Below are 17,235 nucleotides of genomic sequence, written 5' to 3' on the forward strand. Positions count from 1 at the left end.
CTTTGCCTCTATTTTGAAAGAGAGTTTTGTTGAATAAAAGATTCTTGGTTGACAGTTTCACTTTTAGCACTTGGAATATGTATGTCAACCCGCTGCGATCTGGCTTCCACCGTTTCTGATGAACAGTCGGCTATGCATGTTATCAGGGTTTCCTTGAATGTCTGAGTCATTTTTATCTCAACCATTTTCAATATTTTCTCTTTATTTTGGCTTTCAACATTTTTACAGTGTGCTTCTGACTATGGATCTCTTTCAATTTATTCTATGAAAATTGTTGAGTGTACAGATATATACATGAACATCTATACACTCAACATACACTTCTTGGATGTATAGATTAGTGTTTACCATTGAATTTAGTAAGGTTTTCCCATTATTAAAAAAATATTTTCCATTCCATTTACACGTATGTTGGTGCACTTAATAGTGCCCCGCATGTCTCTAAATTTGTTTTTATTTTCCTTCATCCTCCTTTTTCTATGTGTTTCAAACTGTATAATCTCCATTAACCTGTCTTTAAGATTGCTGAATCTTTTACCTGTCAGTTCACATCTATCGTAGAGAACTTGTACTAGTTATTATACTTCTCAACATCAGAAAGTCCATTTGGTTCTTTTTAAGAACTATCTTCTTATTGCTATTTTCTATTTGGTGAAACATCATCATCATAACTTCCTTTAATACTTTAAGGATAGTTTTCTGTTTCTTTGAACGTAATTACCACAGCTTTTTAAAAGTCTTTATCTGCTGAGATGACTACGCAGACCCCTTAAAGACCATTTTGAATGTTTTTTCTTGTATATGAGTCTTACTTTCCTGAGGTTCTTTTGCATATTTCACAATATTTTTGTTGAAAACTACATTTTAGAAAATATATTGTAGCAAATCTAGGTACTGATTACTCTGAACTTAATCACTATTACTGTTTGCTTGATAGTTTGTTTATTTGTTTAGTGACTTGGCTAAACTAATTCTGAGGAGTCTATTTTGCCTGCAGCTTCTAATGCCCTGTTCATATTTTTCCGCTTGGCTACACAGGGATCATCCTGCATTGGCTTAAGCCACTTTTTGATCAAAAGTTGTGCTTAAGCCCTCTTAATCAGTTACATTTTTACCCTCTACCATTGAATATGTGTGTGGCTTGGAGGCTGCTATTATAATTCAAGGATTTTTATGGTTTTTACCCAAGATTTAGTCAAGGACTAGATCGGATGTTCTCTCTTTAATCCATCCTGAGAGGATGCAGCCTTGGGCATGCACACAGTCTGAAACTGCCAGGGATGAAAGTAATTTTACTTTTAAATCTGGCTTCCTAGGAGTTGCTCCTGGGTTCAAGTAGTTAATTGTTCAGTTAATGTATAGTCAGAGGTTCTGTTTAAATCCCTTATTCTAGTGAGGCTTCTACCCTTTGTTAATGGGTCTGTGTACAGCCTGGGGTATGTATTCAGGTCTGTCTCGCACCCTGCTCTGAATGCCCTTGAGCGGGTGCTCCCTAGTGCAAGTGCATAGCCTTCCCGAGCCCCAGATGTGACTGTGACAGCAGGGGGACCCTTTTCTAGCTGTCTCTTTCCCTGGTTCTTTTATTAAATGTCTGGCAGTTCTGCCATTTTGCTTGTGTCATGAAGTTACCGGCTTCCTCTTAATTGCTCTCTGCCAAAATCTCCATTATTTTCAGCAATGTCAACAAGATATTCTCCATTTTCTCTTCCAAATATAACCAGTTTCTTCAAGCAGAGCTGCAGAGCTTTCGGTCCTTACGGCATGCCTTTCTCCTGGGAAAGGCATCTATGTACCACTGCACCGATCCTGCGAGCAAGGACCCACTTTGCCGAAAGTAATACCCTTTACTCTAATGAGGACACTGTGGGGGAGGGCGGTGGTAAACCGTGGCCTTCTCTGTTCGTCCCTCTTGTGGTGGAACCTCCACACCATCAGTAATCTGGAGCAAGGGCGATCTGAGTGTGAGTGCGCACAGGCTGCCAAAGCTGAGGTTGGAAGTTCACGCTAAGAGTGGGAGCTAGGTGGGAAAGGGGAAACCCAGTCCTCTCCGATGTGCCTACCTGGAATAAAGCTTCTATAGCATGAGGTTGAGGGGGCGTGGGGTGATAAATGCTGATGGCCTGCCTTCTATTGGGTGAAACTGTAGCCCAAGATTGGGAGTTATGAAGAATCTTTCTCTGGCGCCATTACATTTTTTGAAAACCTGACATTGTTTCTCCATCTTCCACTTGTGAAGATGCCTCTCTGCCTTTCTGTCTTTAACTCACCTTCTCCCCTTCTTCGCACCTCTGGACACCAGGCAATATTCTTCTTATTTCGAGGTATGCATCTACATTTTACAATAGCAGTTAAAAATGTATAAGTTAGAAATTTAACATCTTTTTAAAGTGGTGCTAGTATTTTTAATTAGGATTATTATTATCTATGTTAGAGATTTTTTTATAAAATTGAAAAGCATTGGACTACTTCATCCTACTTCTGTCTTAAGCCCTGTTGCTATTAGTGCATAATTTGCAGAAGTGTTGTTCATTTCATGAGCATCTCCTTATAGGAGACCCTGTGTTACCCCCAATCTGTATTTTCTCACATGTCCCTTGGGGATTTGTGATATTTACAGGAGTTAATTTGCTCGGAAATAGGTTATATAAATATTTTATTTAACTACACAGGAAATATTTTTTTCTTCAGAATCACTGTATCAGTTTATATTTCCACCAATGTTTTCTCCATATCATGGTTTTTAACAACTAAATAGTATTCCATCTAATGAAAGGAGGTGTTATAATTTATTTCACTATTCCTTGATTTTTATCCTCTTTGTATATAGAATAGTAAAACTGACAGTTATATGTCCTTCTGTATAAATCTTTGTTCAACATTTTGACTATTTTTATAGGTGATTTCCTTAACCTGTAGAAATAGTAGAAGATAAGAAAAATGTGTAATGCTTTTGGTGCATACTGCCAAACCTCTTTCCAGAAGTCTTGTACCAATTACAGTTCTCATCAGAAATCCCTCACGTGTTCATTCACAAAATATTTATTATGTTCCTAGTATTTCTCAGGTACTGTTGGGGCCACTGAAGATTAAATAAAAAATGAATCTCCATTTTTTGTGGGGGAGGGTATGGGGAAGGAAGGAAGTTAAAAGTATATGATCTCAGCTGGGAACTGGCCTTAGACTGTCCCCATAGGAAGCCCTGCCACACAAATTGCAGCCCAGAATCAGTCCCCCTGAAGCATGAGGGTAGGCCATCTGTAATCCATGTCTGTGAGGTGGAGGACGAGGAACGGATGCTGAGCAAAGAAGATACCATTTGTCAAAAGCAATTCCCATCAAAGAGGGCAGCTGTGCATTATTACCTGCAACCACTGAACAGACTTGATTTTCATTTCTTTATTTCATTTGACTTCTAACATACAAGAACCTCATGACTATAGGGTTTACGCAAGCCACCAACACAGCTGCTTGTCAGTGCTATGGCCCCAAGTGAAAACCTGAAACTATCAGGAGAAAATTTAGAAGTCCACCTACTCCACCTCTTTCTTTCAGGAAAGATAATAATATTCAGCTCATCCTAGGTGGATGTCATACTTCAGGCCAAAATTTAATCTTATTTCCAGCAGGTGTGTTTAATAAATGAAGATAAGAAATATCTTTGTTTCCAAATAAGAAAAGATGAGTGAGACTCTTGGTTGCATAAGAAGCAGAAGCCAGCATCACAACCAGACTGACCAACCACTTGGGTTTTCCAAAACAAAAGGTTTGCCCTCAGCGGGACACAAGAGTTTCAGTGTTAAAACTAGAAGCATCCCAGGCAAATCAGAATAGTTGGTTGCCATAGGTTCTGATTACAAATTCAAATCTTACTGATATTTATTGTTACAATTTTGTACTTTCTTCTCCAAGAGCTTGTGATATTCTCTGAGTTTATCATACCTGTATAGTTTATAACGTAAAAGAAATTTACCCCAAGTTTTATAGTTCTCACATTAATAGTTGCAGGTTAACCATTAAAAATCTACATTTTCAGACTACAAGCAGATTGTGTGGACTTGCCTCCATCCATCCCAGTCTCAAATCTCAGTGTCCAGCCCTCTCATTTTTTGGCCTCCTTCACCATACTAATTACTGAAATACTATGTATAGAGAATTTATGGGTGGAGAAAAGGCTAGAAAGAGTAAAGCAAGGAGAGGAGAAACTGGAGAGGAGAGAGAAGCCGAAGAACATTGAAGTGGGCTGGGGGAAATATTGTAGGAACAGAAGTGCCAAGTGAGGAATCAGTTCACATTTCTCATGGTGAAGTTTCTATCTTCACCTTCAGCAAAGATGTATATACATGACAAATGTGTAGGTTACATCTTATGGAATCTAAGAAATAGAATTTTGTTTTACTCCAACATTGACAGTGTGATAGAAGGACAACTGCAATAGTATAGAAATTGTCCCCACAGCTGAAAGACTTTAGTGGGCACAGATGCTCATAGCCAGAGATAACCATGAAAACAATTAAAAGGAACCTTTGGGATGTAGTTTTTACAATCTGTGGAATAAGGGGTCAGCATATCTTTACATGCCTTTCAAGGGGCAAAGTGATTATGTTAGCTGGCACCAGGAAACAACTGTACATTTTATGACTCCCGAAGACCCAGATGTAATTTATCCTAAGTGCCTTATCCATTCCGTACAAGGTTTGCTTCATTTTCAAAACCCAGTTTCTACTGCAACAAGGATATCAGACGAGACAGCCTCTGTATGCAAGGTCTTTCTCCCTGTACTGCACCATGGTAGCTTGCCGTTTGTGATACAGCCGTCTCATGTATCAATCACATCTGCCCACTAATCGATACCTACATCTCTATCTGCAGAAACAGAGAAGATAAAATAAATTTAACAAGAAAAAATTTCTACTACAAAACCTACTGTGAAATAGAACCTCTTTTTGTTGATGGGCTTAGCCACCTTACACAGATTGAGCGACTGGTCTGAGAAAATACGCAGCCCGTTAACTTACCCGCAGTGTGTCATCGATTCATACTTTCCTGGTAGATCTAGGAGAGAATGCTGGCAATTCATTTGGGGACTCACAACAGCTACAGAGGGAGCAGACTACTTGATACAGGAACCCTATCGGGAGAGGCAGGTTGTTACCAGCAGTGGAGGAAATGACTGGTACACTTGCAAATAATAGGCTTCCTCGTATGCTTCCCTGGGGTACTGTAAAAACTCCCTAGGAGCCTCTCACCAAAGCACATCTGTGCCTCTGCATCTTTCTGGAGACATTTATGAGGTAGAAAAGTCGAAATCAGCTTTGACACTAATATCAATCTTGACCACCTTCCAGGACCAAAGTGGGTTTATTTTTCTGGAGAGAGAAATAATAGTTGTCAGATCACCTACTGCAGCCTCTGAGGGCAGCTAATTGCACTATGCTTATCTGTTTTTCATCTTATGTTGTTAGAATATTGTTAAGAATCATGCTTCCACACCAGTCTAAGGAGAATTCATGCAAATTATATAAAAATCTTTTCTCTATTAGTCCAATTTCCTCATTTATTAATTATCACAAATAAATTTTTCTCCTTCTTTGTTAAACTCTGTCATATCCATCTAAGTCTGTAGCTTTTCCTTTTTCCAGACATTAAATGCCCTCTGAAGAGAAAACAAGCAAAACATATACGCCAAATTTATTATTCTGGTATCAAGATGCCCATCACTAGCTTTAGAGGGTGCATAATGCTTAACATGGAAATTATCACTCCTTCTCTCCTTCTTTAATTACTTACTTTCATGTTAAATGAAAACGAGATTTTCTCTCCTTTCTAAAAATGTTTCTCTATTTGGTGAAAGCATTCCAGAAGTCTGACTTTCCTATTTCTTAATATTTTTCCTAAATAGGTCCATTTTATTATTTTGAAGATATTATATCATAAAGTGATTAATTCATTCACTCACCTGCTCCACTGTCTCCAACTCCCAGGTTGAACTTTTTGTTATAAAGCACTCTGTTTCTAATAATTATAATCTAAGTCACTATCTATCTATGTTTGGACCACATCTTTACTCCTAGATACTAGCAAGAACCAGACAGAATAGAGAATAAGGAACTGTAACTAGCACTGATTTCCAAAGGCTTGACAAACTTTGATAGTTAGGAACTAAGGTGTTAGGGACTTAAAAGCAAAAAGCCATTTATTCATTCACAAAACGTCATTCAGGGCCTACAGTGTGTCGGATGCCGCAGACGGCGGGGATAGGAAAAAGAACTCGACACGGGGCACCGGGAACAATATGCGCTGCGAGGGGGGATAGGAAAAAGAACTCGACACGGGGCACCGGGAACAACATGCGCTGCGAGGGTGGGAGCGGCTGCCAGCGGTGCAGGCAGAGCACTGAAGACGGCTCAGGACTTGGGGACCAAAACGCTGCCCCAGAAGTTTCCCCCATTGGGACTGGAAGGTTAGTAAATTTTTACCAGGAAGACAGGAGGAGAGAAACAAAAAGTGGAAGAGGAAATCAGAAGCCTTCCTCTCTCTGAGACCATAGCATGTATGTAGGAAATTAAATATTCAGTGGTCCATTTTTTTCAACATCCCACACATTCTCTTTTAAATCAGTGTTGTTAGCCTTCAGAATTCAAGTTTGAGGCCTTAGTTCAATGAGGGTTTTATTTTTCATTTGTACTTTTAAAGACCGTGAAAAATAAATAGATATTTAAAAACTGCTTGATAATGAAAAGGAAAAGCAAAGGACTGTAATTTGATTCTTTTACAAATCGCAAAGCTCTGGCTATCTTCCTCAATGCAGAGTAGACAATGGGGAAAGCACTGAGGCATTTTCTATCAGAGGCAAAATAACAAAGTCACATTTGCCCCGTTCTTCAGACTGAGGTTCCTCTGACTCCATTGGCCTGCATTGCTCTTTACTCCTTCAATCCAGCAGTAATGAAGAACGTGAGTTCGCTTTTCCTATGGAATTTATGCCTCTCAATTTCACTTTAACTCCATCTGCATTTCAGTTGAGAAAAAGAAAAGACAGCTATTTGCTGCTATGAGAATAATCTTCAACTCCCCAAAATGAACAACCAAAGGGAAAAAACAATCAGCTTTTTGTTATCTCTGTCTTCCATATTTCTCCTACTTTCCAAGGAGTGTTTCTCTGTCTTTTGCTTGAAAGGGTTATTCCGGTTTCGCGATGCTACAGTAAAGACAGGGAATCCTGAAAGTAGTAAGTAGAAAAAGAATCCACCAAAGTTGCTAAGTCATCAAATATGATCAAATAGGGAGGGAAGACTGGGAGAGTAAGGAGAGAAAAGCCACATACAATGGGAGTGGATGAGAAAGTATTTCAGAAGTAAGGGTCTGAAGGGCGGTGATGTAGGAGCTGCAGGGTGTAGTGAAAATAGCCAGACAGGGAAAGGATTTTAACCAGTTTGCTCTAACTTAAGTGTATAGATATCCCTTTACCAGTATTTTATGAAATACTAGTAAAAGATTGAAAATTTTAAAATTTGTTTGACTTTCATTTCTTTAATTATAGCTGTGCTCTAAAATTGAAACCCATGGCTCCAGTTAAATGAGAATTATGCTTCTTTGACATGTATGCTTACTAGTCAGAAAAATATTGAGCCTACTCTGTCCAACACAGTAGCCACTAGTCACCTATGGCTAAATGTTTACAGTGTGGCTAGTCTTGATCGAGATGCACTATAATTATAAAATACACATAGGATATTGAACATTTAGTCAAAAAGAAAGAAAGAAATCAAGAAAGCAAAATATCACATTAATAATTTATACATAAATTTCATATTGAAAGGATAATTTATTTTGAGTTAAGTAAAATATTATTAATATTAACTGTTGTTTTCCTTTTTAACATCACTATTAGAGAACTTTGAGTTATATATGGGTTCACGATTTTAAATTGCATTTATGATCTGCATTATATTTTTATTGAATTGTGCTATACTGATTTGTAACAAAATCCAACCACAAATACTGAGTGTCTTATATGTGTAGGACACTGAGTGAGATTTTCTGTGTATTAGGAAGCAGTATAGCTTATCAGTTAAGCTTGTGAGCTACAGACTCCGTATTTCTTGGTTTACTTCTGGAACTATCCTCTATAAGTATCAGATCTTTGGTGAAACACTCAACATTTTGAGGCCACTATATCCTTATTAAAAATTGGAGTTAACAATAGCGTACCTTCCTATAGGGTGGTTGACACAGGTAAACATTTACAACAGTGTTTTACATGGCTGACCTATAACAAGAAGTCAATAAATTTCAGCTTTCATTTTTAATCCTATTAGGGAGAGAAGGATAATAAAATGTGTTGAGCATTCTTTTAAATTTTATTTTATGTCTTTCTGAAAGCTCCGTGAGGGTAGAGAACTGTTTCTATTTTGTTTTTTCCTTTATATACAACAATTAGCACACTGCGTGGCAGGAATATACTTAATAAGTATTAAATGAGAGAGTCTGGGATGAAGAATGAATTAGTGGACAGTATTATTACTCCCATTTGGAGAAGGGAAAATTGAAGTCTTGGGATATTCAGAGGTGTAAAATGTTGCATGAAGTCACAAAGTTCATAGATTGTAAAACCCACATTCAAATCCAAATTTACATGAACACTCAGAGTCTTTGAACTCAAGAAATATTCCATCTAGTTAGATAAATGTCTATTTCAAATGAAGCCAAAAATTCCGTGTTAATACTATTAGCTCATAGATAATGTCACCTGAATAACCTGATCAGTAATCACTTGAGAAGTTGAATGTGGGAAGTTTTCACATCAAGCAGGGGTTCACAGGGAAAGGTGGGGAGGGGTGAGGTGGAAGCTGCACCTGTAGAGACTTGCCTTGGGGAGTGCTTGTACTGGGAAAGGGGGCCTCTCTCGCTACACGAAAGAGAATGATCATAAGTGTGGAAGTTGAAATCCAAAGGCAGGTTTTGGGGTTAGGTTAGGTTCTAAACCTCATCTTTTTGCCTGTAGAATAAAGTTTATGTAAAGTTATTAATAGGATTTAGGCAAAAATAAACTTGGGGTTCAATCTTATGCTTTGAATAAAGAAATGCCCGGGTAACGAGTTAGAAATGTATCAAGCAAATAATAAGCCCTTTGACATTTCACATAAGTTTTAAAAGCAACTTAATCAAATCTATCAAAAATCCTGTTGCAACTTGATAGAGAGTGTAATGAACCTGTACATATCAAATTGGGGAAAACTGACATAACTGTATTGGGTCTTCCAATCTGGAACCAGATTCTATCCCCATTTCCCTCAGCAATATTGTATAATTTTCCATGTAGAGGTTTGGTACATTTGTTGTTAAATTTAAATCTGAATTTTTTTGGTTTTATTGCTTTTGTAAAAGATAATTTCAAAATTTCATGTTTCATTTGTTTGTGATAGTATATTAAAATATAATTGATTTTTCAGTTATCCGTGTTTCTTGCAACCTTGCTAAATTCATATATTAGTTCTAGTAGTATTGTATTTATGCACACAACAAAGACAGATTTAATTCTTTCTTTATATTATTTCTGCCGTAATTGTTTTTCTTTCCTCAATGCAATTACTAAGACCTTTAGCACAATGTCAGATAGAAATGGTAAGAGGGGACACCTTTGCCTTGCTCCCACATATAAGAATGTGCTTAGTTTTCCACCACTAGTTATGGCATTACCCGTTAAATATATCCTTTGCATCTATTTAGATGATACGCATTTTTTTCTTTTATTCTTTTAATGTGTTCAATTACATTGATGGGAAGATTGGGCAGAAAAGAAGAAGGACTCATGGACATGGACAACAGTTTGGTGATTGTTGGGGGAGGGAGGCATAAGGGGACTAAATGGTAATGGAAAAACTATGATACAGATTAAATTAAAAAACAAAATCATAATGAAAAAATAAATTACATTGATTTTTGAATGTTAAGGTTACCCTACCCTCTTTCCTGAAATAAATTCCTATTATTCATGGTTATTATTTTTTAATTTTATTCTTGACTGCAGTTTGATTCCCCATCATTGTGTGAAGAGAAGGTTGGCCTAGGACCCAGCAACTTCATCACTGCAGGTTGCAGGAATGGCCAGAACAAGATCTGTAAAACCTTCACGGGACTTGAACAACCTTCACAATCTCATTGCAATACTCAGGAAAATGTTCTGTCTCACAAGGTGAAGATTTAAGTTAAATGGCGGGGTATGCCATAATGCATTGAATGTACTTTGTGTTAGGATTTCTAGGGCTGCCATAACAAAGTATTTCAAACTGGGAGACTTAAAGCCATCGAAATGTATTCTCTCATGAATTTTGGAAACTAGAAGTCTCAAACCAAGGTGTTCCAAGACTAGTTTCTTCTGAAGGCTCTGAGGGTTAATCTGACCTATAACTCTCTCCTGGTTTCTGGTGGTTGCTGGCAACCTTATGCATTCTTGAGCTTTGTAGCACAGGAGCTCTGAACTCAAAATGCAGGGCTGCTTAAGAGTTCGTGATTTCTGAAAAGAACAGCCAGAGGACTAGCCGATGTGGACATGCCATTCATTATATATACTACAGGGGAACGCACCAATGGTGGTGAGTTGGTACGAGAGAGACCGCACCTCCCCTAATCTGAGGCTTATTATAAGGGGTCCCAACAAAAGAGGCACATTTCCTATGTGTGATTCTAAACGGCATTACCTCAGTGTGTAAAAGGGTCAAGAAGCAGTCACAGGACAAGAGGTTGCTCCCAAAAGAAGATAAGGAGGGAGTTACAATCCTATCCCAAAACAATACACATTTCTCCGGCCAGTGGCCATCTGACCAGCCCTCAGTCATGGGAGGGGGGAAGGTCATGTCCATTGACGCCACAGGCTTGTTGACACTTTATTCATTTCTCTGCCTTCACTGACTCATGGCACCATCCTTGTGTGTTCTCATGTTCAAATTTCCCTCTTCTTTTAAGGACTTAGATCACTGGTTTAGGGTCCATAATAGTCCAGTGTATCTCACATAACTTATGACCTCCACAAGGACCCTATTTTTTTCCTTTTTTTTTTTATTGTTGTTCAAGGACAGTTGTCTCCATTTCTCCACCACCAAGACCCCAGCCATCCCCATTTCCTACCCTTGATCCTAAACCCCTTTGGCTTTGTCCATATGTCCTTTATACATGTTCCTTGACAACCGTACCCCCTTCTCCCCCATTATCCCCTCCCACCTCCCCTCTGGTTACTATCAGATTGTTCTTAATTTCAGTGTCTCTGGTTGTATTTTGCTTGTTTGTTATAAGGTTCCACTTATAGGTGAAATCATATGGTATTTGGATTTCACTGCCTGGCTTGTTTCACTTAACATAATGCTCTCCAGATCCATCCATGCTGTTGCAAAGGGTAGGAGCTCCTTCTTTCTTTTTGCTGTGTAGTATTTCATTGTGTAAATGTACCATAGTTTTTTGATCCACTCATTTACTGATGGGCGCTTAGGCTGCTTCCAGCTCTTGGCTATTGTAAATTGTGCTGCTGTGAACATTGGGGTGTATATGTTCTTTTGAATTGGTGTTTCAGGATTCTTTGGGTACAGTCCCAGCAGTGGAATAGCTGGGTCAAAAAGCAGTTCCATTTTCAGTTTTCTGAGGAAATTCCATACTGTTTTCCACAGTGGCTGCACCAGTCTGCATTCCCACCAACAGTGCACTGGGGTGCCCTTTTCTCCACAACCTCGTGAGTACTTGTTTGTTGATTTGGTTATGATGGCCATTCTGACCTGTGTGAAGTGGTATTTGTGTGTATTGTGGTTTTAATTTGCATCTCTCTGATGGTTAGTGATGCTGAGCATCTTTTCATATGTCTCTGGGCCCTCTATATGTCCTCCTTGGAAAAATGTCTGTTCAAGTCTTTTGCCCATTTTTTAATTGGGTTGTTTGTCTTCCTGGAGTGGAGTCGTGTGAGTTCTTTATATATTTTGGAGATCAAACCTTGTCCGAGGTATCATTGGCAAATATGTTTTCCCATAGGGTTTGTTCTCTTTTCATTTTAATGCTGTTTTCTTTAGCCATGCAGAAGCTTTTTAATTTGATGAGGTCCCATTTGTTTATTCTTTCCTTTATGTCCCTTGCTCTAGGGGACATATTGGTAAAAATATTGCTGCATGGAATATCTGAGATGTTCCTGCCTATGTTCTCCTCTAGGACTTTTAAGGTGTCACAGCTTATATTTAAGTCTTTTATCCATCTTGAGTTTATTTTTGTGTATGGTGTAAGTTGGTGATCAAGTTTCATGTTTTTGCATGTAGCTGTCCAGCTCTTCCAACTCCATTTGTCAAAGAGGCTATTGTTACTCCATTTTATGCTGCTTCACCCTTTGTCAAATATTAATTGACTATAGAGACTTGGGTTTATTTCTGGGCTCTCTATTTTGTTCCATTGGTCTATGTGTCTGTTCTTATGCCAGTATTAGGCTGTTTTGATTACAGTGATCTTGTAATGCAGCTTGATATCAGGTATTGTGATCCCTCCTACTTCGTTCTTGTTTCTCAAAATTGCTGCAGCGATTCGGGGTCATTAATGCTTCCATATAAATTTTTGAAGTGTTTGTTCTATATAATGGTATTTCTGATCCATTATGTATTTTAGAACTAAAATGTTCTTGGAACCAGGGACCACAGATAGATAACTCCTTTTTTCCCCCTCAAACCTGATATTTACTTATTTGTCAAACTAAATCTATGCATTAACATGGGTGCACATGGAATAGCAATGTGTTATGTTCATGTTATTTTCATACATGTTTATGCTTAAAGCAACACTAGCTGAAGTACTTGTGTTATCCTAATGTAGTAGTCATGTGGGAAGTAGACATGTAGGACTTCTCTTTTTTTTTAAAACGATTTTATTTATTTGTTTTCAAAGAGAAGGAAAGGGAGGGAGAAAGAGAGGGAGAGAAACATCAATGTGTGGTTGCCTCTCACATGCCAACCCCACTGGGGACCTGGCCCACAGCCCAGGCATGTGCCCTGACTGGGAATCAAACCAGCAACCCTTTGGTTTGCAGAATGACATTCAATCCACTGAGCCACGCCAGCCAGGGCTCTATAGGACTTTTCTAAAATCTCAACAGCTTTTCATTAACCACAACACCCGATTTGAAAGGCTGTGGAGAATTATTTCAATTCTTATTTTAAAATATTTGTAGAATTTGTAGAAAACTTTTGTAGGACAGTCTATGAAGAATGTGAAAATGGGAGATTCACATTTATAAGCCAAATATTTACTACTGTAGAGACCAAAGGAAAAGTGCCTAGAAGGAAGAAGCAAGGAAGGGGAGATGTGCCTCCTGGAGACTGTCTAAGGGAAGAATCCAGCAACTGGAGCCAGGTTGGAGGTAAGAGGAAATGAAAAAGAGGACTTGCTAGCTGACAAACTTAAAAATTTTTATGAAAAAAATGAGTAAACAGGAATGGATTGCTTTGTTTAAAAGGGAGATAAGTTCAAATAATTTTGTTATTTTTTTGTGAGCCCTCTCCAATTCTTTCCTTTTAGAGTTTCTTTTCATTGTTGTTCAGTTACAGTTGTCCTGCCTTTTTCCCCATTGCTCTTCCCTGTCCTGCACCCTCCCAACTCCCACAGTCAATCTCCCCCATTGTCCATGACCATGAGTCCTCTATTCATGTTCCTTTGCTTCCCTCTCCTCTTTCTTTACCCTATTATCTCCCTCCCCCTTCCCCTCTGGCCACTGTAAGTTTGTTCTTCATTTCCAAGTCTCTGGTTCTATGTTGCTCATTTGTTTGTTTTGTTGATTAGCTTCCACTTATAGGTGAGATCATATGGTATGTGTCTTTGCTTCCTGGCTTATTTCACTTAGCATAGTGCTCTCCATTTCTATCCATGCTGTCACGAAGGGTAAGAGCTCCTTCTTTCTTTCTGCTGCATGTTATTCCACTGAGTAAATGCACCACTGTTTTTTAATCCATTCATTTACTGTTGGTCACTTAAGCTGTTTCCAGCACTTGGCTATTGTAAATAACTCTGCTATGAACATTGAGGTGCATATCTTCTAACCATTAAAGTAGGTTGTTTTTTTTGATGATAAAGTTCAACAAAAGATGGTTCTGGCATACACTGAATCAATGGTTGGAAGCCCAAGATGCCGTCTGCGTCCTGGAGTTTTGGCATGCTTTACTCCTGCTCTCCATTTAGGTTTTAGGGTTTTTTGTTTTAACTGTGCCATATTGCTGATGTATATTTTTAACTTTTTGTTGTTTATATCAATCCTTGTCAATTTGGAAGCACTTTTCCATTTCCAGATACTTTACTGTGGTGAAAGAAAAAGCAGCTGACAAGCGCCTAGCACATTGCACCCCATAGGCACTAAATAGATACTTGTTTCCTAATGGCCTGGCGGAATGTGTCTTCAGGAAGTTAGGCGATAAACAAACTTCCTTAAAAAAAGCAGGTGGTGGTACCTGGTAGGCATCTCCCTGAAGCCTTCCTAAATACATCAGTGATGTCAGGAGACACCTGCATCTTGTTACTTATTCAAAGTAAGTTCTACTTCAGTCATTTGCCACCATACATGTATATTTGTGGGAAAATGAACTAAGGTCACATTGATTCCTAAGCACCTGAGACTCCTACAAGGATTAGGAAGAGCAAGTCAGAACAGGGGAAATAGTTCATAGTTGCAAAATTGGTCAAGCCAAGGAGATGAGATATTGTGAGGTAATAATAAACTTGGATGAAGTGTAAATGTATGGGTCAATCACTTAGTGTTTAGGAATACATGGGGAGAAATTGAGGAAAGTTGGGGAGGGGGGGATGAGAGCACATATGTATAAAAAAGGTATCATTCATATTCATGGCAGTGTTTCCAAACTGCGAGTTTGAGCATGTTACTTCTTTGCTTAAAGCCCTACAATTAATAAGAAATTTGACATGAATATTAAATTTTGCAGTGGGTAATGCTTTGTAAAATTAGAAGAAATAAATAAAGAACAATAGATTTAATGACACACACCTTTAAAATTTTCTATATAAAAATAAAGGTCAAATAAAAATGAGGACCATATTTTCAGACAATGGGTATTAAATTGTTGATATGTAAAACACCCCAGAAAAAAAAAAGAAAATCATTAAATGCCAACACAGAAATGAGCAAACAGTATGGAGATGATTTTCTAAGTAGAAGAAATGCATGTAACTGACAACTCTCCTTGTTTTAAGTTCAAGAATATTTCTAATTAGAAGCATACAACTTAAAACATTTTAACCTATCAAATTAGCAAACTTTTTCAAAAAATAAGAGTGCAGAATATTAGTCATACTTAATAGTGGGGGGAAAAGATGAGCAGGTATCTTTGAATCATAACAATAATGTTTTAAAAATTCAGTTCTTCACCCTCGCATCTTAATATGTCATCCAAATTCTTCCATGATGCCGTGCCTGCCCCCCTGTGCCTGATTTTCTCACGGCTGCCTCCCTTCCAACTTACTGTCCAGCCAAACTAGAATTTGCAGTTTTCCCAAATGCGTCATGTTTTTTTACATCTGTTTTTTGGGGAACACAGTCTAGAATGTTTTCTAGTTTTGATTGCCTGGCAAATTCCTGTTCACCCTTGCCATCCCTCCTTTGTGAAGTCTTCCCAGACACACTCCCATCATCCCCATCTCCCCACCACTTCAACAAAGAAACTTTCTCTTCTTCATCTTGACTGCATTTCTATTGTTCCATATTTATACCACATTTTATTAACTTATTTACATGTATATCTTCTCTATTCATTAAACTACAGAATGCTAGAGAACATTATGGTGTTTCAATCTCTGTAACCCAAGTTTCTGACACTGAGCTTGATAGAAAAAACTCAGTGTTGGCTGATATGAGTTGAATTAAAACTTCAGTGTAACATCAGTGTACATGTAGCAAAAGCATAACCTTAAATCAGATCTCTCACACACATGCATGCACAAACATACATGAGACCTGTCCAGAAGGTATCCAGGCACGTACTATCAAAAATAAAGACATTTATTGAAGAAGATAGAAGATATACAAGAAACATTGTACATAGGACAATGACACCTCAGTCCCCTTCAAAGTAGGTAACTTGGGACCTCACACAGTTCTCCCAGTCACCATCATCTGTCCCACTGTGTTTTCCTGAATCTCATCGATGGTCTGAAATCTTTTCCCTTTCAAAGGAGATTTTAGTTTTGGGAAAAGCCAGAAGTCACAGGGTGCCAAATCTGGGCTGGAGAGGGGCTTAGTCACCTGGGTAATTTAATGTTTCACCAAAAAACTGCACGCAATGTGATGCATGAGCGGGTATGTTGTTGTGATGAAGCTGCCAATCACCAGTTGCCCATAGCTGCAGCCTTCTGAATCATCCAAATAGTTTCCGCAGAGGAATGTTCAAACTTAATGCAAAATTTGATGCAGATTCATTGCTCTACTTGCTCAGTCATTTTGAGTGCAATGGCCATGCAGTACACTTGCTCACGCAATGGTGGCTACCGCCCCCACTAACTAGTACAGGGAAGTCGTCGTTGTTCACTCGGGTGCATTCCAGTATACTTTCCTTGGCTGCCAGGTTAAATCACTGTCACACAAACTGTTCTTGTTTTATTAACAACGGCTGGACTTTTTCCAGACAGACCTCATATATGTACACATACACATAGCTTCTCTACAGGTGCCTAGTTTAGAGCTTCTGTTAAACTAAAGGTTTTACATATGCAATTTTCATCAAAGCATTCAAAAATGTAAAAACTATATTAATTACTGAGTATTCATAAAACTATACCCATAAGGCACAAGGAAAACGAATGGCTTCATTTCTTTCTCTCTGGAACTACCATCATGGAAGCATATTATAAACAGTCTTAATGACTAACTAGATAGAGCTGTAATGAGAACCCAATACTGATGCCCCTGTGAGCTTCCTTAAGCCCCAGGACTTGCTCAAATGTCCAAAAGGCAAGCTCAGTTATTTTCACCAACACTTTTTCCCACTTATCCCAGAAAATTGTTTTTGGCTACCATAAAAACTAAGGCCAAAAGTAATTTTTGATCACAAATTTTATTTCATATAGACTACCAAGGGATTCTCACAACATTTTTGTTCGATTTTCAGACCAATTATTATATTACAGCCTAGACGATATACATTTTAAGATGTGATTGAAAAGAACATGTTGTACAACAAAATACCTTACTTTGCCTGGTGGATGTGTCTACAT

General features: G+C 38.2%; 1 long non-coding RNA gene across 1 annotated transcript; it reads right to left on the bottom strand.

The window, feature by feature from the left end:
- Positions 1-4,115: 4,115 nt before the first annotated feature.
- On the bottom strand, positions 4,116-5,142 carry LOC139440853 (uncharacterized). Its single transcript, XR_011651129.1, has 2 exons — positions 5,016-5,142; positions 4,116-4,863 (listed from the first exon to the last, which is right to left on the bottom strand). It is a non-coding gene; the product is annotated as an uncharacterized lncRNA (long non-coding RNA).
- Positions 5,143-17,235: the final 12,093 nt, after the last annotated feature.

Source organism: Desmodus rotundus, chromosome 4 (assembly GCF_022682495.2).
Source record: "Desmodus rotundus isolate HL8 chromosome 4, HLdesRot8A.1, whole genome shotgun sequence".
Lineage (NCBI taxonomy): Eukaryota > Metazoa > Chordata > Mammalia > Chiroptera > Phyllostomidae > Desmodus > Desmodus rotundus.